This window comes from Falco punctatus (genome assembly GCF_963210335.1).
Source record: "Falco punctatus genome assembly, chromosome: 5".
Taxonomy (NCBI): Eukaryota; Metazoa; Chordata; class Aves; order Falconiformes; family Falconidae; genus Falco; species Falco punctatus.
Genome location: NC_137584.1, coordinates 46,504,159 through 46,528,682, shown reverse-complemented (window position 1 = coordinate 46,528,682; position 24,524 = coordinate 46,504,159). Strand labels below are relative to the sequence as shown.

General features: G+C 38.7%; 1 protein-coding gene across 5 annotated transcripts in view; it reads right to left on the bottom strand.

Annotated features, from left to right (window-relative positions):
* The window catches only part of ESR1 (estrogen receptor 1), a 207,075-nt gene that overhangs the window by 100,953 nt on the left and 81,598 nt on the right, over positions 1-24,524 (bottom strand). The gene's annotated exons all lie outside the window — the stretch shown is intronic.

Here is a 24,524-nt window from a genome sequence, read left to right as displayed (position 1 = left end):
TGGGGTTATTCCCCTGAAGGTGCAGGAATTTGCATTTCCCCTTGTTGAACTTCATGAGGTTCCTGTCAGCCCATTTTTCCAACCTGTAGTGGTCCCTCTGGATGGCAGCACGACACTCTGGTCTGTTAGCCACTCCTCTCAGTTCTGTCTCATCAGCAGACTTGCTAAGGATGCCCTCTGTCCCATTGTAAGTCAATAATGAATACGTTGAACAGTACTGGCTCCAGTACTGAGTTCTGGGATACACCACTAGTTTGTTGCCTGGTTTCAGACACTAGTTTCAACAGGAATTAGTGGCACTGATTGTGGCCCTCTGGGTCTGGTTCTTCAGCCAGTTTTTAATCCCTTTCAGTGTCCACTTACCTAACCCATACTTTGTCAACTTGTCATAGAATCGTAGAATCATTTAAGTTGGAAAAGGCCTTTGAGATCGAGTCCAACTGCAAACCTAACACTGCCAAGTCCACCACTAAACCATGCCCCTAAGTGACACATCTGCAGGTCTTTTAAATACTTCCAGGGATGGTGACTCAACCACTTCCCTGGGCAGCCTGTTCCAATGCTTGACAGCTCTTCCACTGAAGACATTTTCCTAATATCCAATCTAAACCTCCCCTGGTGCAAATCGAGGCCATTTCCTCTTGTCCCATCACTTGTTACTCAGGAGAAGAGACCAACACCCACCTCACTACAACCTCCTTCCAGGTAGCTGTAGAGACCAATACAGTCCCCCATAAGCATCCTTTTCTCCAGGCTAAACACCCCCAACTCCCTCAGCCGCTCCCCATCAGACTTGTGCTCCAGACCCTTCCCCAGCTCCGTTGCCTGTCTCTGGACACGCTCCAGCACCTCAGTGTCTGCCTTGCAGTGAGGGGCCCCAACCTGAACACAGGGTTCCAGGTGCGGCCTCACCGGTGCCGGGTACAGGGGGGCGATCACTGCCCTCGTCCTGCTGGCCACACTGCTTCTGACACCAGCCAGGACGCCGTTGGCCGCCTTGGCCACCTGGGCACACTGCTGGCTCATGTTCATGGCTGTCACCCAGCACCCCCAGGCCCTTTCCCACCAGGCCCTTTCCAGCCACTCTGCCCCAGCCTGTAGCGCTGTGTGGGGCTGGTGTGACCCAGGTGCAGGACCCGGCACTGAGCCCTGCTGAACCTCATGCAGTTGGCTGGGCCCATCCAGCCTGTCCAGGTCCCTCTGCAGAGCGCTCCTGCCCTCAAGCAGATCAACGCTCCCACCCAACTTGGTGTCATCTCTGAGCTTACTGAGGGTGTGCTCAATTCCCTCATGCAGATCATGGATAAAGATATTAAACAGATAAAAATATTAATCTCTTCTAAATCCATTTGCTAAAGTCAGTATAAATTTGCACATCCTTTCAGCCCCTTAAAACTTATTTTTTGACAAATTTAATTTTTTTCTCAGATCTGTCACTAATATTTGCAGACTGGATTAAAGTTTAGAGAGATGTATCTATACACAGTCACTGCACAGTCCATGGCATTTCCAGCCACATTTCTTGGAGGTTCTATTTATGGAAGGCAAAGAGCGCCCAGGCTCCTTGTTCACATGCTTGATACATGAATATGGATGTTTTCATTATTTCCCTTTCCCATACTTCCACTCCCGGGGTCAGTTTTCCATAGTTTATAAATGTGAGCAGCTGACCCCCTTCACAACATAGAAGTTTGCTCAACTTTCTGAAAAACATGGAAGCTTTTCTTGGGGATGGCAAGGGAGTTGCGGGGTGTGTTTAAAAGAGGAAAGAGATCAATCTATTTGTCAGTTCAATGGGTCTGAAATTTGAATTTATACAAATAAGTCTTCAGAATAAACACTGAGAAATTAGTACTGTTTCATTCTATTTATCAGTGTGGTTGGAATTTAAACTACAACTCACAGGGTCATTTTCATTAGTCTTAAGTGGTGGTATAGCTGTACCTCACTGAGTAGCATAAAACTCAAACAGTTCTGAAGCAATGGAAATTTTCTGGCTTTTTTCTTATGCACAGAAGTTTAGTAATTTCTTTCTGTACATAAGGTGAATGCAGAAACACCCACACACATGCTTTATATGAATATACATTAAAAGAAGATTAACATTTTAAATATAGCACACGGCTGAACTGCACCTTGCAAATACAACTGAAGCCTTCATTTATCCCTGCTGCGCATATATATATTATCTTCATTTATATGACCATACTTTTTACAAGGCAACAGCTCATCAGTGCACAAAATAAAAAGAATTCTTTAAACGAGCATCTATTCTGTCTGGTGTTTTTTTCCTGACTGTTCAGTGTCCGCTGCCTTACTATCAGCACACTATCCAAATTCAGCTATAACATCAGAATTAATTTCCTTCCAAGATTTCCATGCCACTATAGCATTTTAGCAGTTGACAGGTGCTAATGAATGTATTTTTCCAATCCTCTTGTGAGTTGAAAGGATAAAAAATGAGGCTGAGAGAGATTAAGGTCAAAAGTATATAGTGAGTTATGTGCAACCTAAGTTTGTTAAGTACCCACCATTAAATAACATCTTGAATGTTCAGAGTGCTACTTCCCTTGTCTGCAATTGCAAGGGTAAATGTTCAACACTTACATGAATCAGACCGTAGGACTTCCATTCAGCACAAAGAAAATTCCAAAACAACATGAAAATACCTGGGAGGAGTTTGATTTAAATGGTTTCTGAACTTCACAGAAGCATTTGTGGCAGGGTTAAACAGAGAATTTAGTTCCCCAGGCCAGCAATCAGCTGCCTTCACATAACACTTCTTGAAATTTTTGCCTTATTCCTTTTTTCATTTACCAGTCTTTGCAAAAAATGAGTAGAGAATTTACAAAGAGTGACATATTTCACTATATGGGCATGACACATTCCAGAGTTGATCTTCATTTATTGAAACAGCAGCCCACTTATGATTACCTTATAATTATGAAAATAAGTATTATAATAATAATCACAAAGGCACAATAAGACCAAATAAGATTTGCACAGGTCATCTTAATTTGAGCTTATTAAAAATGAAAGTTTGCAAATGTTTTTTCTGTGTAGCTTCTCACGCTGCAGAGGACATCTAGAAAACCAAAAATGTTATCCTTCTGCCTCATATTTATAGTCACAATCAGCAGGGCTGGGACATGTTGGTGCACCTCTCACTTGCCTTAACGCAGCAGGTGGCAGGAGATCACTCCCATTCCTGAGCAGCAGAGGAAGGTTGTGAGTGATACCTGCTAACAGCTGTACATTTTGACACTACAAGTCCTTTATTCTACTCTTGTTTGTGAGAAATGAAAGCTAGTAAATACACAAAGGCTGCTGCCACTGCTGTCAGTGGAAATGTCTGCTCTGTCCTTCCACAGCTTTTCTTTTTCAAATGCTCTTGCTTGATCCACCCAGTTCCTTTTGTCCTATTCTTACACTTAACTGTACCTTTGGGCTTTTCCTTCCAGATTCAGTCTCCCTGTCCAGAAAGGACAAACTCATCTTCTCCAGTGTGTGGCCTGACTCTGTCTGGCTACTTCTCCCATGCCCAGACTCCCTGCAGGCACCTCACGCAAAACTCTCCTTCTCCTTCTATCATTGCTTACTTTCCTTGTGTCCTGAGCAGAAAGGTTCTGCTCTTCTGCCTCACTCTGTACCCTTTTAACCCTGTCTGCCAAGATTACTTAACTCCTGTTAATCTTGATATACAATCCTACTTTCCTTTGACCTGCCCCATCAGTTCCACAAACACATACTAAGATTTGTAACTGAGGAAGGACTGAGGCACCCTAGAATTGCCATTTGTTGACCACGTATACTCATTGATCATAAAAGGACAAAATTATACTTTTTACCAAAGCTGAACTTAAAATCTCTGAAATTCTGTGGTGAACAGCTCATTATAAGTGCTATGAACTATCGACAAAAAAACCCTATTATGTTTCAAGTCAGTCAAAACAAAATTAAAAAATATAAAGTAAAAAAACAACAAAAAAAAACCACAAAACCAAACCATCAACACAATTATTTTTTTTTATGATAGCTTTAAAGCTATGAAATGTCATTTATGTAAAGGGTCTTCTTGCCTTCTATGGTTTGTACTTCTGTCTTTTCTCCTCTGGGCTGGGACTGCACTTCTTGTAAGGCAAGCCTTCATCACAGTAACCACCCTCATTGGAGCTCTGAGGTTCTGTGTGCCAGGACACCTTGCCCATGGGATAAAACAGGGGCCAGAAACACATCTTTGAAGAACTAATTGAGAGATGTCATGCAAGCCATAATATGTGATAAATCCCATAATATTTCTTGCCAGAGTTTCACTTCTGAATTAAGAAAAAATATTATGATCATTAATATTTTGGAGACCATTGAAATCAACACCGAAATCGAATTTCTGCAAAATAAAGGTTTGGACAACAAAATTCCTCTTTTTTTTTTTAATTTTCAAGCAAAAAACATTTTCTATGGGATTTTCATTTTGCAGAAATCCAGTTTTAAAAAGTTTTTACAGAAAGATATTCAAACATCAAAACCTTTATTTTCATGTAATACACAAAGAAATACAAATGTATATAATAAGCAAGAAGAATCCACAGACACATGCATAGGTACAGTTCTGCAGGGTTAAGCAGGAGCAGAAGTCGATGCTAACTACCAGTATCAAACTGTCCTACAGTCTCAATGTGAAAGTGACATGAACAGACCTACAAAAATTACATACTCTTCAATCACTATACACTAACATTCAGTCAAGCAGGGACAGAGTATCGCTGAAAAGATTATATATCTAGACCTGCCCCACTGGAACTTGTTTTAACTCGTCCTTACATTACTTCCAATAATTCAGCCTCTTTCCGCGGACTGTTTGCTGTTTCACTACCAATCGTTCAGCCTAAGTCCTCTCTGCTGGAATCTAAGTTCATTTGTCCTCAGCTCTTTTCAGTTAGCCCAGAGAACAATTCGGCTGCTGCCCTCTCAGTACATATTCTACCTTTGTAAGGCTCCTGCTACACCAGCTCTCAGCCTTCAGCCTTCCTTCCAGAGTCTCCTTCAATTCCCCCATCTTGCTGCTCTCATAAGGACTTTGATTGCCCCTCAGTGGGCATAATTCTGAAAGAGGCCTTGCCAGTCTCTCCTGAAACAACATATTGACCTGTTCATCTGTTCACAGAATAAAATTTGACTTTTCTGCAAAAGATTACTGTTGTCTTGTATTTAGCTCATTATCTTCTCTACCCCTTAGGCTATTATGTATTCTACAGTCCTTTTGCCTACTTAGTAATTCCCCAGTTGTACTTATGCATTAGATTTCTCCATCCCAAAGACTGGGCACCACACTGACCTTCAGTGAATTTGAGAAATATTTAATGTTTCAGATTCTGTTCTGGCAACCAGCGCTAGGAAAACGTTCTCTTATATACTTACCTTTCAGGTGGCCCATTTACAGTTCTCTACTGCTTTTAACAATTGGCAGATAACATTTGCATATTTAAAATTAATGGTACTATTTTATATTTGGAGTAAAATATCTGCAAATTATTGTTTTTACGTATCTTTTGAATCCCTGATTACTGGATGATCCTCCTTCTCTTTAAGGAACACAAGTGAAATAAATATTTTGAGCCAGTTCCCCAGGATCCAAAATAACGACCAGTCAACTTGCTCAGGGTTTCTCTGCCCGTTTGTACCTCCTGCCAGGCAGAGTTTTGCCTGGGCACTATCTGTCTCTGTCACAATCTCTCAGATCAGTTAGGCAATCCCACAGACTAGCGCATGAAGAGTCATCTGAGGAAAAACATTAACCCACTGTCTAAAAGCATGCCAAATTTGATGAAAAAGCTGCTGAAACAAAGTGCCTCTGGGAAACGCATGGATATGATTTTCTGGCAGCAATACTTAGTTGGTGTGTGGCTCTGGGGACAGAAGCAACAGGGACCTGAGTGTGACAATCAGCTGTGCCCACAAGTGTGTCAGAGTGGAGCCCGCCCCCACCCTCACCAACACTCTGGAAACATGGACACTGGACATCTCACTTCAGTGTAAACGGTCAGAAGAATAAAATACGTTTGAAAAGCTGGAAGCATGAACAACATCAAAAGGCAGCTTCAGCTGACAATCTCCAGAAATCTCTACAGCTTTCATGCTTAGAAACATCTAGTCACCCTTGTCTTTACTAAAGCTACGCTAAGCCTCAAAGACCAAGCTGAAAAGTTGTACCGCTGTATATCTCACGTGTCTTACGAATTTTGTGAAGAAGCTGAAGTTCAGCCTTCCATATAAGAATATAACACATCCAGAAGAGGTCTTTTCTCGGGATTTCAGTTTTCTTAGCAAACTTCCTTCAGAATTACTCAGTCACTTGGCTATTTTAGTTTTTCTTTTCTAACATTCAGATAAACTAGCACAATCCTACCATCTGAAAGGAAAAGGTTAAATGCACTCAGTAGATTGGAAAAGGGTGTTTCAGGAAATGCTGTCAGATTCTTACACTTACCTCCAGACAATTTCAAAGGTAAATGCCAGCAAAAACACAGGAATCAGTCATAAATCTTCCTTCACCATGCCTTTATAGGACTTTTATGGGCTTGTATGTTCCTTTTATTCCTGGACAAGCCCTCTTTCCAAATACTTCAGATGCACACATTAAGACTGCAGTTTAACCAGTTGCCCAAAGCTTCATTAAATTCCTAGGAAAATCTTTCAATGACCAACCTTAAACAAGACATTTTTAAAGAAAAATGCTTAAAAGATATAAATGTTCTCCTTTATATCAACCTCAAAAAATATGTTAAATATGAATGCAGATTGTGTAACACAACGTTACAATGTAGATAACATTGTTTCAATCTAAACCAATCTATGATTTTAAATGGCTATTTTTCTTTTAAATAACATTTTAAACTGAAAATATAACTTTAATGGGTACACTGCAATTTGAAAAGAAACTTTTGAAACAAAGCACCAGCACAGCCACATATGATCCTAACAAAGAAATCAGAGGGCTCTGGGCCACAAGGAAATAAACTCTGCTGAAATAAATGACTACTTAAAGTAGTGCTTTTAAGTTCATCAAAGTGCATGCAGACCTCTTGAACCAACTGATACAAAGCACAGGGAAGAGACAAAAATCTTTTCCCAAAGAGTTTACAACCCAGGCCAACAAGCCACTCTGTGCCAGCTGCTAGCAAGAATACAAAAAGACTAGGCAGAGGTGCCAAGCCCAAAGACACTATGTGGGCAGCAGGGAAGGAACTAGGCACTTAGGAAAATCTGACACTTGCACATAGAAATGCTCGTGTACTTGCCTCAGAAGATGTGGTTTATCAGCAGCTTCTTGTTTGTGCCCCAAAACAGTAAACCCTAGGAACAGAGCCTCTGCAGTCCTTGAACTAAAATTGCACAGTCTAGGGCCCAGCGAAAGAAAAAAAAAAAAAAAAAGAGTTCCTAAACATACAGACCTGTTTGTGCTTAAGCCAGTTTCATCAAATCAAACTACTAATACATGGGACCTACACAATCCCCATAATACAAGCAGATTAATTTCCTTGCAATCCACGGCTAGCCTGCAGTATCCAGAGGAGATGAAAACCCATCCACAACTGGTACACTGTGTGTTGTGGTGCCACACTTGCTTGACAGTTGAAAAGACAGAGGCACCAGCCCTAGCTGATGCCCATGTACAAGGCATGTGCATCCTAGAAATTAAACTATGGCTTGGAAGTCACACGCTTGAAAGTATAACAAGTTTCACAGATGGGACAAAAGCACGTGGCTGAGTGTTATCAAAGGACGGGTGACATAAGCATGACAGAAGGCAAACAAATAGCCCATCTGAAAACACATCATACTGACCAGTCATTGCATACAAGGGTTGCATTTCACCTGCAGCATTGGGCTACTAAACGTGTTCACAGCACTCTAGTACTGTCAGGCCAACAGAATACCTGTGCTTTGTAGCTTGTTATATACTCTTCTTCTGTTAAGAAAAATTAATAACAAATCATGTCACGTTTCAGCCTTGAGAAGTCTGGACCTGAGTAGGGAAGATGCAAACCTCAAAGTAGCATGCTTTAGTTTGTCCTTTCAGTCAAAATGGAGGCAAGATGGATGCACAGAAATATGATATCTCACAAAATCTGAGTAGTTTGTGGGGAAACATTGCTCCAGCTGAGGTACTTGATTCATACTTGTTCTCTGGAAAGTGATGAATTCCACTTTGCGTGCCAATTCATTCTTTGAATATTAATGAAGAGTAAACCACATGATAGACATGTTGGAGTTTGAAACAGAGCAGTGAAGTCTAGCAATGCAAGGTAGCCCAGTCATTAGGTGTGTGCTATCTTTATAAGGCCAGGCCACATTGACACAGTGAAATAAAATGTAACTTATCTATAGTATTTGTCATAGATGATCTCCAGAAACAGAAAATTACATATGCTAAAAATATAGTTGAAAGTGTAAGAAATAGAAAATAAAATTAATAAGAAAGAAAAGCTGAAGTGATTGTTATATAAAGCATACAATTTGAGACACCTCTGCCAAACTGATTTTCAAAATTATTTTAAAGTTTTTAGATCCTACAGTTCTCCTTCCCTTCAAGTAACCCCTAGACATCACTTCTGAAAATTTAGTGTTAAAGGTTACAACAGCTGTCATTTTTCCTTATGTCCAAGAAGTTAGAGCTGCAAACTGTTGCCACACTGGGCAGTCTTGCTCGACCTTCATTTCTGGCCATAGACACTTAGGCCCAGAGTAGCAAATTAATGCTGTTCAACACACAGCCACAAAACCTGAGAAAAAGGAGACCAGAGAACACAGGGTGAAGAAAGAAGGATCCCAACCGTGTGGTCACATTGGTTTACTAATGCAGCCACAAGAATCATGACCAGAAATGTGATGGGAAAAACTTTCAATGGGAGCTTTCAGCTGATCAGACTAATGGTTACATTACAGCTGTATAACGTATTAATATAGCGGATTGAAAAACTGGACGGTGTTCTTTTCCTTACTCCTCTGTATCTTCTATTTCCTGCTTGTAGACTGCAGATCTTTCTGTTGCTCTTCATGTGCGTCTCAATCATCAGTACTAACCAAATAGTAAACAATAAGTTTTACATATCTACATTATCTAAATTATCCCAAAGTAGTTAAAATATTCATTCAGATAATGTCCACAGATAAATTTGCATATGCTGAACTATGCAATCAATAGTAAATAAAGAAAACCTGGTAGGAAATACATTCATATAGCTAACTGCACATAATATATGTTTGCAAAACTGCTTGTTGATGTATTTTGGAAGTAACATGCAGCAATGTGTGAGAAATCAGGTCTGTGAGAAATCGGTGCACTTGCCTTTTGTGTTGGTGATATTTTTGTTTCAAGACATTAAGAGGTTACATTTTGTTTTGGCAAATCCTTGTCATCTAATTGTGTTATTTCTTATTCCTCACTGCAACAGAGAATACGCTGAAGTGCTTCAGAGGTGCCACAATATAGCACCTCATTAATCTCACTTTTTATTGTTGGTAGGCAGCAATTGCTCCCCGCCCTAAAAATTACAAAGGAAGGAAAAAGTCTATTAGATAGACTTTTTTTTCCATGCAGAATTAAATGTACAGTATTATGGACACAGTAGCCACACTTCTGTCATGACATTTATAAACATATTATTACCTATTCATATGTGACACACATAATACCAGTGTACTAGATGCAAGGAACCCCTGCTGAATCTTTTTTCTTTCTTTTCCAGATATGCACGCTTCTTGTAAATGCAAGAAAAAAATGGAACCTGGGTGGGTGGGATTTTTCTTGCATAATATTCTTTAATGGTTACCTATGGCAAAAAAATTATCTATTTACTCATTTCTAGCCAAAATATTCCCTGTTGCTTACAGCTGAATGTTGGAAGTGGATGCTGCACTAAGCTTGGCATGGCAAATCTATCAACCCACCCTGGTCCAACCCAAGCCTCAGCAGGAAAGCAGCAGGTCAGTGGAGCTGAGGCTGGTGGCTGACTACAGCACATCCCTGCGCACCTCTGCTCTGGGAAGGCTGGCAGCATCTGATCACAGCCACTCTGCCCCTCACAGCATTAGGACTGAGCAGGAGTCAGCAGCTATGACTCACCTTTCTTCAAAACAACCTAACAGATTTTGCATTTCCTCAGACCAAAATGGACCCAAAAGTTTCCAACACTCTATTTCAGATATTACTCTTCCAGAAAAGTATTGGAATGAGCAGCAGCTTAGGACACAACACCAGGCTCTCATCTAGGCTTACTGTGGTATAAATATGAGCAAAAATAATGCTTGATTTTCAAACAGTCCATGTATTAAAAAATATATCAGAAGTATTCCATAAGACAAACAGGTTGATATTTGAATTATTGTCCAAAGGCATCTGTTACTTGATTTACTTCTTTTTTTGGTTTTAATTTTGTTCCAACCTTAATAAAAATACTTAGAAGCATCAATAACAGTTCTAAAGTTCTACTGTCTTTCTTCATATGGCTCCACCTAACATCTCAGGTACTTGTTTTTTAATTGAAGCATGTAGCGTTAGATAGCCAAGCTTGAAACCATAGTCGCTTGATTTCACATACATATTTACATAGATTTAGAGATGATGAAACTAAATAATTCTAACCAATATCAGTCTGTTTCCAAATCCAGAATCCACAACCAGTTTCAATCAGGTTATCTTGGAAAGTATAATATGTAAAATGGAAAGATAAGCCAACAGCGCAGAGATTCTGACTGAAGATGTCTTAGTTGTGTCTTCATTCTCCAGCCTCAACACTGCTCCACAAATCCCTGTGGGAACTGCCACACCAGACGTATTCCTGATTCCTCTTTTCACTTGCTGATAAAATGTGAACACTTCACATTCATACCCAAGAGCTCAGCTCCTCACTAGTTCTACACTCTGAAGTACACATCCCACAGGAATCGAACAATGGTACAAGTACACGCACAGCAGCAGGCTCTGAAAAGGTAACTACAAATAACTCTGCATCATGGTGCTTAAGAGAAGGGTTGCTGTTGCAGATGCTAGTGAGTCAGGAGATGAGAAAAAGACATGGGAAAGGAGACATAAAGAGCATCCCACCCCTGTTACAATGCAGCTCTGCAGACCCAGAAAAATCCACCAAACACAACAGACAACAACTCTTAGTTGACTTATAATGTATGTATATAGGTACCCTCAAGTAGGTTTTGGGTTAGATTTGGTTCATATTCAAAGCACCTCCTGACAAAAGGTTTGGGTTCTTTTTTGTTTAAGGAGACAGGAGATATTTTTCAGACATAATTCAGCTAAACCCCTTGGTATATATGTGCAGATGCAAAAAGCAAAAGGCCATATTCTCAGACAAGAAATTGAACTGACTTGAGTTTCATCCTAAGATTTTAAGCAATTGTTATTATTATTCTGGAAAAAAAAAAAAAAAAAAAAAAACCAAACCAAAAAAAACCCAAACAAACTACTTCAAGTTTAGCAGCAATATTCTTCATGCAGTATTTTATTTCTCCTTTAAAATCCATCAGTTCTTCTCAAAAATACTCTGTGGTAACTACAAGGATGTAATAAGGTAGCCTTGCTGAATTAATGAATCACAATAGTTTAAATCTTTTGTTGTGGATGCAGTATGTTTGCATCATTACAAATTCATTAGCTCAGAAAATGCAGTTGAAATGGGCTCATAGATTGGATCTATGCAAAATCATATTTGATAGGAAATACTCTAGTGGTGTGTTAATTCAGTTCGGTATTAGAATTCAGTTAATATGCAGATTAATATTTGATCTGTGTATCCGAATCTGTACTGAACTTCAAACTTAACTCAGAACCTCTGATTGCAAGAATAAATTGTTTTTCTTACTGCATCATCTTGTACAAGACTTGTTTCTTCTACACAGCAGCTGTGCACATGTCTAATGGTAGAAACACAGCACCTCCTGTCCTCAGAGCATCCAAGGATTAAACAGGCAAAGAAGATAGCTTGAGAGTGCTGATAGTATCAAAATGGAAATCTAAGGAATAAAAGTAGCTCTTGAAATAACTTTTCCCCATAACAATTTTAGTCAATTTTTGTAGAGCTTAGCACAGACCAAAAAAAAATGGACAGCTACTGCATTCATTTCCCAGTTGCAGAAAGAGCTGTTCTAAACATTTCTGTAATGATTCATGCATGTAGTAAACAAAACCTCCATTCCTTGACTATGCTGACATGACTGAGGTGTACAGTAAAGCTAGTGAGCTCAGATTTATTAAGCACTGAACTATTTTACTTCTTTTCCATTAGATCTACATTTCTTTTTTCTATTTCTACTTGGCATATTTTAGTTGGGCTAACTTATGTCTAGCATTACACTTTTTAAGGAGTCTCAGTTCTCACAAAAACAGCCTTGAATATCTCCCACACCCAGAGAGATAAATTTGCGGTGAAAACTCTGATTTTTTTTTATCTGAGATTCAGAATTGGCCATAGGACACAGACCTTGTCCTTGTTTTTTAAAATTTGTTCCTTGATGTCATCAGAAAAGGACCAAGTAGTCAGCAGACAAACCTGAGGAATTTCTCTGGGACAAGGAGACTTTCCCCAAGTAATCTGGTATCAAGCCTACCCTACAAAGACCACTTCCAGACTCCGTTCATTTTAGGCTGCTATGTGACTCAAACATGGTGCTTTTCAGAAGCCATATAGTGGAGATGTCGGAGACCTGTTATCATTTATTTCTTACCACATCTCCCTCATAATAAACAAGAAAACTCATTTTTCTCTGCTCTCTGGGTTTTAATTCTGGAAAAACCTGGAGGGACAATGCAGAAGTGGGGCCAGTCTCTTAGGCAATGCACCTTTCAGGTTGCTTGCCATTTCCAGATAGGTCCACATTTGCCAACAATAAAATGAAGTAGAGGGGAAACAAGGTATATATGAGTCAGAAAATGGGTCATACATGAAAACAACTTGAAGATATTAATACCTAAAGCTGATATTTAATAAATAATAAAGATGGTGCTAGCCATACAGTGATGTTTTAGATTTTCCTGAAAAGACAATCTTGGTCTTGCTAATTTTATTATATTGTGTGTGTGTGTGTTAATAAAAAAAGCACACACATCATTAATATTTGCTCATGTATTGATTTTTGTACGGAAATGCGTGTCTGAAATGAAATCAGCAAAATCCTTCATCCTAAGTAAGGAGGGTCATATCTCAGAGTTCATGTCAGAAGCAAATTAGAGAACATGAAAAACTAGTGCATTAACTGCTTGCTTCTATGCATTCATCCCTTATCTACCTATGAAATAAACAAATGCAAGGTAGCTGAACATGGAATTCCATATAAGGACTTAAGTGGAAATATGTTCATTTTTTCCAAGAAAAATGCTGGGTATGTGTGCTTAACAAGCCTGTAAACCATTTTTGTTCCATTTCAGATACTGTGTTTAGTTATACCATTGCTAGTTTCCAAAACCATTTCCACTGACTGAGCACAATATTTTGGGTTTTCACCCTGGTTCATATCTAGCATCATGTCTTCTTTCTTAATGAAGCCTGCTCTGAAAACAGTCTTGTCAATTTTCCACATGATTTTCAATAGCACTCTTAATTATAACAGTCGGGCACTTCACAGACACCAATTAATGTTTATCTGTATGGGTCCTGTGTGGTAAAGCAGTAGTATCTGCATTTCACATGTTAGAATATTAGGCAGAGAAGGAGAGATACATGCACACAAAATTAGTTCTAGCATGTTTCAGCTTTGAGAAAGCTGATGTTATGAACTTACTGGTGTAATTCCAATATATTTTCTCTATGCACATAAGAAATACAAAGGCTTTAAAGAAATTAAACAATCAGCACCCAAAACAGGATCTCACTGAGTCCTTCTGATGGCAGTTGGTGTTTCAGGAGTGATGGAAGCTCATACCTACAGCACTGACCTCTGCCACTTGGGCTATTGAACATACCAACAGCCAGGCTAATCCATTACCTTCTGGCTAAATCTGTAGTAGATGGAAATAAAACGCAACAGTTGCATACATCTGCTGGGAGAAAGATTGTTCTGCATGGGTCCAGCTCTGTCCTTGTTTCTCCCTCTCAGCCTTTTTATTTCCCCGTGCTCTGCAACATGCACTTGCTCTGTTTCAGTCCTCTTTACAGCCCCTGTCCCCAGTCTAAGTCTCAGTCACCAAGTACCTTTAAATTCCACTCTTTATTCTCCAACTCTGTCTTCTTCCGGAGTTTCTACTTCAGCTTTACTTTTCTGGTCCACTCCAAACCCTTCCAGGTCCTTATATCTACTTTCTCCTGCTGGACCACTCTCTCTTCATCCATGTTCTGCCAGCTCACAACAACACGCTACAGCACTTCACCAGAGAGTCAAGGTTGCTACCTTTACCAGACCCACCAGATTTCTTCGCATGTCCCATTCTGTTCTTTAATGAGACCACCTTTATTTACTCCTCATCCCATCTTCCTAGCCTGAAAACTTAAGTTTTTATTACATTTTTCTGGTGTGACTTCTGCCAAACTCTTTAGAACTATTACAGATGAAGCAAAAGGATGCTAAAAGCAGAAGAGAGACCATTTTTCTCACTCTCACTGTAGTGAGTGATGGCTGCAAAGACAAACTATAAGATGGGTGGAAAATGACTGGAATACTAGTCTCAACAGATTTTAATCAGCAGTTCAAATTTGGCCAGGTACTAGTAGCATTTCTGTACAATCAATACTGAGGTGAATATTTCATTAACAGCAATGAAGGGAGAAATGTCACGCCTCAAAAGTTAATGACCGAAATGAAACTGGAAGGAAGGGGCATGCAGACTGGTGGATATGCTGCAAAGCAAAGATGCCCATCAGGGGGACCTCAACAAACTGGAGAAATGGTCCCACTGGAATCTCACAAAGTTCAACACCAGAAAATGCAAAGCCATGCACCTGGGATGGAATAACACCCTGCAGAAATACAGAAGGGGCTGGAAAGCAGCTCTGCAGAGAATGACCTGGAGGTGCTGGTGGACAAGTTGAACGTGAGTCAGCAGCATGCCCTGGCAGCAAGGAAAGTCAAGCACATCCTGGATTGTACTTGTATAAACACAGACAGGAGGCTGAGAGAAGAGTTCCCCTCTCCTTGGCACTTGCAAGACTGCTTCCAGTTTGGGGCTTCCAAGCTGAAAACAGTCTTTGAAAAACTGGAACAAGTCCAGTGGACAGCCACCAAGACGAGGAGGGGGCTGGAAAGAATTACGTATGAGGAGGTGCTGAGAGAGCTGAATTTAGTCTTCTGAGAAGAAGGCTAAGGCAGGATTTTATTGCTGTCTTCAACTATATGATGGGAGACTTTAAAGAAGACAGATCCAGACTCTTCTTGGAGGCACACAGTGAAAGGACGAGAGACATCTGACACAACTTTGAGCAAAGAATATTGTGACTATTCATTAGGAAAAAGTTTTTCACAGTTAGAGTGGTTCAGCACTGTAACAGATTGTCCTGTGAGGATGTGAGGTCTCCATTCCTGGCCATCTACAAAACTCAGCTGGATAAGGACCTGAGCAACCTGATACAACTTTGGAGTTAGCCCTGCTTTGAGCAGGATGTTGACCAGATAACCATCAGAGGCCCCTCCAGACTTACTTTATGATTCTCATCTCTCAGTAACTTGCCTCCGCCCACAGTAATAATTGCAGAGAAACTCCTGTCCAAAAGCCATGCAACTGTACAATGAAGCAACCTTACGCTTTGTCAGAGAGGGTTACTTTTATAATCCAGTCAATATATAATCATTGAGAGAGGATGGAGCATGCATGACATGAAATTTCATATAATTTAGTTATCAAATGAAAAAAAAAAATTCCCCATTGTAAACAGTGAGATGTTTCACGTGTTTGTAGCTTTAAATTGAGTAAGCTTTCTGGGGAAAAATGAAAAAAAATAGCCTTGATTTGACAGTATCCCCACATTACCAAATATCAAAGCTGTATCTGTAATACGAAGTGTCTAGGTTGTCCAATGAAAAAGTTGGGGGCTTTTTGCATGAGTATTGCAAAATTTTCCTTTCCCTTCATGATTATTAGAAAATCAAGCCCTTTTTTGTCAAAATGTTAAAAAAAAAAAATTACCTGAGACAATCATCTAATACTGAAAATATGTGCCAAAGCTGGACAATGTAACCAAAAAAGAGAAGTACCTAGGCAGACTTAATAATAAGCAGTGTTACTAGAACCATCTGTAAAGAAAGGTGAGTTTTGCTCCAGGGTGTTTAAGAATTTCTCTGCAGAATCAGATTTCCACTTTGTTTTGTTTTTTTTATTACTTGGATCAAGAAGTAGTGGTAATAGTAACTTAACTCATTTGAGTGCAATCAGTTTTAGCAATGTTTGACTCCTTAAACTGCAATATGCCTGGCAGATATTCTTAATGCATGCCTCTTACAATTGTAATAATTTCAATATTGTTGCCACATAAAACTTCCACATATTTTATTTTATAGGGGTTTCTACCTCACCACCTTTTGCCATAAACCTAGTTAGAATGCTCTTAGATATTTAATATTTTGCTGATTCACCATTTCCAGGATTTGCATGGTTTATCTCTTATTGATACCCTTGTAGGTGAAAATTAGGATTATATTTCTCATAGCTGGCAAGACAAAACTATAAATACTTTTCAACCCACAAGTTCTAAATAATCCAAATACGCAAAACTATTGCAGGGTAATACACGACCTACAGTGGCTCATGCGTTGGCAACATACACTTTATCCTTGCTTGTGTTTAACAACATGGCCAAAAAGAGAGTATCATTTTAATGCAGAATGGAAGCAAACAGACAAAGCTGTTCTTTGACGTATTAGCTCCCCAAAGTTATCTAGATTTGGCACACACTCTCAGCCATAGTATTCTTTGCCACTGCTACAGTTTCCTGGATACAAGGATTCTGTGATAGGTAATTTGAAACAGGGATCTTACTGTCACGTTCAAGTTGTAACTAATTGCCAAAGCAGGGAACACTTATTTGAATTAATTTTCTTTAGACAACAGCTGATACAAGTTACTGAATAATAACTAGATATTGCTTGATCAAGATAGCTCAGCAAAAAAAAAAAATAATATTTTAAGAATGTTTACTAGCTTTATAAACTAAAAACACAGATGACAAGGTATTACGTGACTTATTTTTGCCAAGTATCAGATTTTATAGTACTTGTCTTCAACGTTAAACTTAAATGTCGATTTTTAGATTTAGCACCTTCCAAGTTTCCATCTGCTTACAGATAAATTTGAAGAAAAAAGTAAGTTTAAAAAAATGGAATATTTTTCAAAGATTTATGAATTAATAGATTTTGTCTCACAAACCTGAACTACACTTAAAGTGAAAAAAAAAATAAAAAGGTAAATAGAAAGAAAAAAGTAGGTGTTATAGATTCCAATTTTAACAGGGCTATATGTAAAAACTGCAGTAGAGGTTATCTGGAAAGCATCTTATGAGTTTCCCAGTCTTGGATTTAAGACTTGGGCCTAAATTTGATGCTACATCTTATTCTGCAGCTGCTGTTTTCTGCACAGCATTTTCCTAATTATTTTTATTTAACACGAGCTGAGATTTCTTCCGTGCTGCAGCAAATTTTCCTTCCCCTTTCTAGCTAGCTTTGACAGCCCCTTTGTGGCATCCTACAAAGTCTTCCATAGTCATATCTTAGCAGCACAAATCAGTACTGAAGTAACCTGCAGTGATCAAAGCAGTGTTTCAGCATGACAGTGAGTAATAAGAGGGAGGAAAGAATGGAAGTAGCAATCAAACTGTACATTTGCACAACAGATTGATGAGACACTGAAAAAATCTTAAAAGGAAAAATACAGGTTTTCCCTGGAAAATCAGTTAAAAGCAGTTTCCTTATTTAGATATGATGATCAAGATGGAGAAATACACCACTTACATAGCTTATGAATGGGAAATGAAATGCATGGGCATTAAATGCAGTCCAGTGCTGCCTAGATGCTCACTGCTGTATCACCCTCAAAGGGAGAGAAGGCTCTCCCCCGTAGCTTTCAACAGTTACTCTACAAAGACGATGATGCCTGGGTCCTGGGGAGGTAGGTTTTGACATTTGGCAGCATTGTGAGATAGCAGCACATGGAAACAGAGAGAAACATATTCCACCCATGTTGTCTGATTCTAAATGGGCTGCACTCTTGAACAGTCATTGTAGACTGAAATTCCACCCACGGGATGTGAAGTGGCTACATGCATGTTGACATGGTTAGTCACCAACTGCTTCTTTAAAAAGTCCTTTTAGTTACTTCTGACTTTCAACTTTTAGCGTTATTTTTTACTTTTACTAATAGTTCCCAGAGAGGAAAATGGAGGCATCTTTTCTTATTTATATAGATGCTGGCTGTTGTGTTACTAGTTAAGACTGTCACTGCGATGGCTGGAAGACCACTGCAATTGTTATGTACACCTATTAAATAGGGCTTAAGTTTAGAACACTTATATATAAGCTCTGGGTTTTCCAAGGACCATATTTCCTTCTTCTAGTAAAAGGTTAAAATAAAATGCCCAGATCATTCCTGAACCCAATATTGTTACCGATATCTTGTCAGGGAAGATTATCCTGCAGATTTATGATCTTCTTGTTTCTAACAGGTATCACCTAAGTATGTGGTAGGTTAAATCTGGCAAGCAATATCTCGCATGTTCATAGTCTTGCACCAGAAGAAGAAATAACTTGAGTCAGATGATGTAAGAACCCTCCCAGCAACTGGAATCTGAGCTTGGCAGAAAAGCAGAAATACCGTGCCTTGCCCAGCATCCCCTTGATCAGGGTTCCTAGTAAGCTGTGGTAAATGACCTTTGCAGTTCACTGGAAAGGCCATCCAAATGCATAGGGCTAGTGTACAACCTCGGATGTGACTTCCCTCTGCACAGCAAATTTTACGAACAGCCCCTACAATTAATGCAATAAAAGCAGCACTTTAAATGAGAATGTTGAAGGACAGCATCTCTGCTCTAATCTCAGTTCTGATGCTTGAATAGATAACAGAAAACTCCCTGCAGACAGACCAGGGAGCTCATGATTAGTTTCAGTGTGTCGTTGATTTATTATATCAAATAAACAAAATAACCAAAATCTTTATTTGTTAGAAGAGGTGGATGCAGTTCAGTTGCAGGACTGTTCTCCTCTGTGTTTGTTTGGAGCTATGCCTTAGATCTGGTCAGCCTTTCTTGTTGGTTTAATAAAAAATGCTGGCATTCGATGTTCACTTTGCAATTGCTGGAGGAACTGGTGCCAGCAACTAATGCTTTCCCTATCAGAGTAGATATGGCCAGCAGTGTTTGTTGTTTCACTAGCCTCAGAGTAAGAATGATCAAGGCCAATGACACAGAGTCAATTCCCTGTCTTCCTCTCAAGGGACATATTGCAGTGTCTATCTGAAGGGAGATTACAGATGTTGACCGTTTTGACTCTTTAGAAACAGGAGTTGTACGGGTGGGATTAATTTCAGGTACTTTGGTCATCACTGGGCATCCATATTCACCCAGTAGATATCTGTACCGGAATCAGCCACCTTAGCCATATTTTACAGCACAGAAAGAGAACCTTGCTCCTTTAGAGCCTAATGCACCTGGTCTGTTTTAATCAGGTACCTTAGAAAGAGCCAATGTGTGTGTTCACAGTGCCTCTTTCTCTCTGTGTCTCCACAGACTAAGAGGTAGTCTGTGTGAAGGTCTGATGCTGTTGTCTATGCCACATGCCATTTGAGGTGTTCCAGGTGATGACCCTCACTGACACCCACCTCCTACTCCAGAAAGAATATATCTACACAGTAAGTCCTGTGTCATATTTGCTAGCTAGACCCCTCTGACCTTATGGCCTCTCAAATGGCACCAGATGCCTAAGGAGTGGAAAACTGCATAAAGACCTAGGTGTCTACCTTTAAAACAGATGAACCCCGTCCACATGGGCATCCTGAACAACCTTATTTTTTAGCCACAAGTTTTAAATCCACATGAAAAGGACTAGGCATATGGAGCACTTCCTGGGTCTCTGGTTTATGCAAAAAATACATCTGCTAGAGAAATTAAGACAGTTTTCTTCAACAAGAAGGAAACTTTGAAAAGGAAGCTCAGAGGGAGCAGGTGAGATCCATCTTTATATTGGTAAAAGGAGGGTGATGAGGAAGCATAACAGCTCCTTTACCACTCTTCACCACTGCCCAGTCTTATTCAGGGACACAAGGAGGCAGACAACACATGTTTCTCTTCAACATTATGGGCTGGTGACTTTATGGTGCAAGCAAACTTGCAGCAGGATCCGCACCAGCACAGTGTCTAAGAGCTGCAGAAACAGCAACACTGGTTTATACAAGTCCCTCATAATAGTAAGGTGTATCTCAGAACATTTAACAGGTTTATCTTTACAACATTTCCATGAGATAGGATAACTCCATGTTTTCCTGCCTTTCTAATTGTAGTCTTCTATTGCTGTAAAATTGTCAGAGATATCAGTACAAGCTTTGAAAACAGGAACACTCTAAGTGTTCAATAAACTGCCTGAACACTCAAACTGTTCAAGAGGGGACTCAGAACAGATTGATGCTTTAGAGAAAAATATTTTTTTAAAAACAAAAAAAGCCAAAAAACCCAACCAAAACTCATAAGCAGGCAAAACACTACTTTACATAGTACTCCATGTTATGGAATACCTCACACTACAGAAGGAAAAAAAAAATTTTTTAATTTTGCATTCATTGTAACATTCTTTTAATCTGAAAACCTGGAAAAATCCTCCTTGTTTAGGAGCAACTAGAAAGATTCATAATGAATCAGGCAATGTAAAAATATGTGTGAGTTTAAGTAACTTTTTTGGACTGATGGATTTATGAAACACAGCAGAAGAGGGATCAGTCTACACTGGTAATCTTTCTCAATTTTAGCAATCATTAAAAATTAAAGCTGTGACTATATTAATTGGAACAACAGGTTTAAATCACTCAGATTTAATTTCAGTATGGTAATTGGGACTATAACTAAACGAATACTTTATTGATCTAAACCTAGATCTTAAGGTACTAGAAGATACTCACAAACTAACTACTAAAAGTGAGGGAGCAGTGAATAACTTTTTCACCTGGTATTTCTGTTTGTACACTGATTTACCCTGCCTGTCACTCACTACAGACTGACAGCCAACCGTCATCAGGTAGCTGGTAGGTGCAGTCCATCTTTATGGGTTTTTTTGGCCAGATTTGGAAGCAGCACTAAACACAATCTACAGAGAGCTGGAAATACAGGCAGGATTTTACTTCAGATGTGAGGAAATGTAGACTCAGTGGGATGGCACAGGAACATCACACACTGGCAGAACAAAAAGGATTCATCTTTGCTATTGCTTGTAAGAATTTACCAAGGTAAATTAGCTACTGAAAGGCATCTTGGTTTTTCCCTGAATGAAAAAACATCTGCTGAAAAGGACAAGGAAATAACCAGAAATTACTAGAACTTGAATTTAATAGTTAAGGGCAAAGGCAATCTTTCAATTAATTTACTGTAATACCCATGAGCACAAGATTTCCTGTAACGATAATCAACAACTAGTCAGCATTTAATAAAAAAAATCCTATTATAAAAAATGATTGAGAAAATAAAATGTGAGATTTGAAGAGGCTTAAAAACATAACTAACACTATGTCTTCTCCCTTTTACTGGAAGATACAGACATTTTAAGATAAGGGAAAGGTATTTTAGCTTGGCTCCCTATAAAAACAGCCACAAGGTCAGACATAAAAGGAGTCATGTTAAAGACAGCAGAATTTGAATTAATTAAGCCCCTTCTTTTTTTCTCAAATTCTGATGTCCGTGATTTAGAGACTCCAAGAAGGAAGAGATTGGTATATTTTTTGTGTTTTTTACAAAATCTTTTTTTTCCCCTTTATATATCATTATGTTCTTCAGCTAGATATAGAAACTTGTCATTATCTTGCAATAAGAGACAAAGCCTTTTGGAAAAGGAAACGCTATTTGAAAGAAATAAAATCTAACTTCAGAGTTAATACACATGTAACTACACTTGTCGATAGTGTGATTTTGAATAATTATTAATAAAATCAAGTGACATTAAAAGTTTTCCTTATCACATACATTATGTTTTGAGTTTTGTGACTGAAGATTTTTAACATTTTATCCAAGTATTAACAGAATATAACTTCAGCTCCAGCCTGCAATGATAATTTATTGTCCTAGCCACTTTAATCACTGAATGCAGCATCTGCATCTCAAATTCAGAGTATAACAGGATGATGCAATGCAATTGTTTCTGTCCTACAAGCCAAAAGCACAATTCTGTTACACAGAAAGGTAAATGAGAATTACAGAGGAGTCCTTCTGGGTTTGAGGTTACATTACTTATTACAGAAATAGGCAGCCATATCACAAACTGATCATGATCCATTTTAAATTTTGTTAGGGCTTTTGGTTTGAGAATTTTTGCCTTTACCACTCATACTGGTAGGTCATTCCAGAAACTCACCATTTTGGCAGTTAGACGTCTTCCAATCTACAGCATCAATTTATTCATTGCCAGATTACACTGCCCCATGCTGTCTTTTCTCCCAAAACCCAACTGAACCCAATGAGATTAGCCTAATGAGTAAAGCAAATTGGAAATTCATGCATTACTATATCTTTTAAAGAACTTGTTCTTAAGCCCCATGATTAGGTATTTAAATATTTCCCAGACACTGAACACATATACAAATTATTTTTAACAGACTATTGGTGATTGGACTTTTGCCAAAACACAAGAACAAAGACCTCATATTTAATGTTGTGAGGGTGATAAATTTGTAAGTAAAATCTTGCAAAAATGAAAAGAAAAAAAAAAAGCAAAGCTTTTATCAATTTAATTCCAACAGTACCATGCCTGTTAACAAAAGATAATCATAGCAAGCACTTTGATACACATTACTCATTACCACATAAGATAAGCTTTACAGAATTATTGTTGGAAGGGATCATTAAATCATTTGTATAACACTGTATGCAGATAAACCACCTGCATATCCAAGACCATAAATTCACCTAATTACTGCTGCATAAAGCCTCATCAATAGCATATGACTAAAATACATCTGCAAGGGAAACACTTTCATCAGATTTTTTCATTAAAAATGTCAGGAAGTGGGGAATCCAGCACTGGCCTTACATGTTTGCTGCAGCATTTAAACTAAAAAAAAAGTATGTTAATTTCATTTAGAAGTGCCTCACCTCCATTCACAGTTTAAACATAAAAGGACATTATTTCCACAGTCCAACTTCTATTTCCAGGGGATTCTTGGTTCTGATTCCTTTAAGTAAAAGTACCCCAACAACAGTACATTTTCTGCCTCTGTATTTTAACTTCACAAACTCACTACTCCAATGTTTACATCGCTAAGGTCAGTTGCACACTTTTCACCATAGGTTTGCACTGGACAGTCACATAGAAAAGACCCTTTAATCTAGCATAAAATGCAGTTTTGCTGTCAAGTACTGGTAATCATTCAAGAGCTTTATGCTCTGACATGTACTCACTCTTCCTACAGGTATTGTATTTGGTTGCACTAAAATGCATTTTGTTTGAACCGACTCAGTTAACAGATCACCGTATTGAACAGCCTGACATAACCGTTATCTATCATTTCACCAGCCTTTACTCCACTTGCTCACTAAAACTGATTAATCATTTACAAAAACTCCAATCAGCATCTGTTTTTTTGTGCCAGATTCTGCTACCAAATTCTTAGTCAAGGTGAGTTACACTGCTATTCACAGTAACGTATTATATTGTGCAAATAAAATTGGCAGAGTCTGGCCCTCAACGGGTAAAAAATAACTTGCTTTTATTTTTTCAGAGTTGTTCCATTTCTAGCAAACTCACTTGTATCTCTCAAATTAACAGATACAAACAGACTTTAGGAAAACAAAAAATGCATTTAATTGTTCACTTCGATTCATTGAAGCCCAGTATAATAAGCTAACGCAAAACTATGCTATTAACACTGTACAAGCATTAACAGTGCGGTTGTTGGTGTGTTTGGAAGCTGCAGTTCTATCAATTTCTACAACTTCAAAAATTAAGTAAATGTTTTCACAACTGACAATACACATTTAAACCGAGGAAAATCGTTCCCCTCCCCCTTTAAAGATACTTTTATCTTTCTATTCCAGAAAAAAAAAAAAAAAAAACACCACCCTTCTATTGAGGGACAAACACATTAAAAAAAATCAATAAATCTTATCTTTTGAAATGCAGCATGCCAGATTAATGCCTAATACATATGACTTTCCAACGAAGAATGCAGGTGAATATGTACACAGCTCTTAGGATAGCTCATGAAGGTGGTTAGTGGCCGATATACTGTCACTGAGTGAACTCTAACAGTTTGATTAGAAAGGATATTGTGCTTCTGAACTACTTCTTACATAAGCCACTTCTCACACTGTAAAGGAAGGCAGAGGGAAAAAAATACCAGC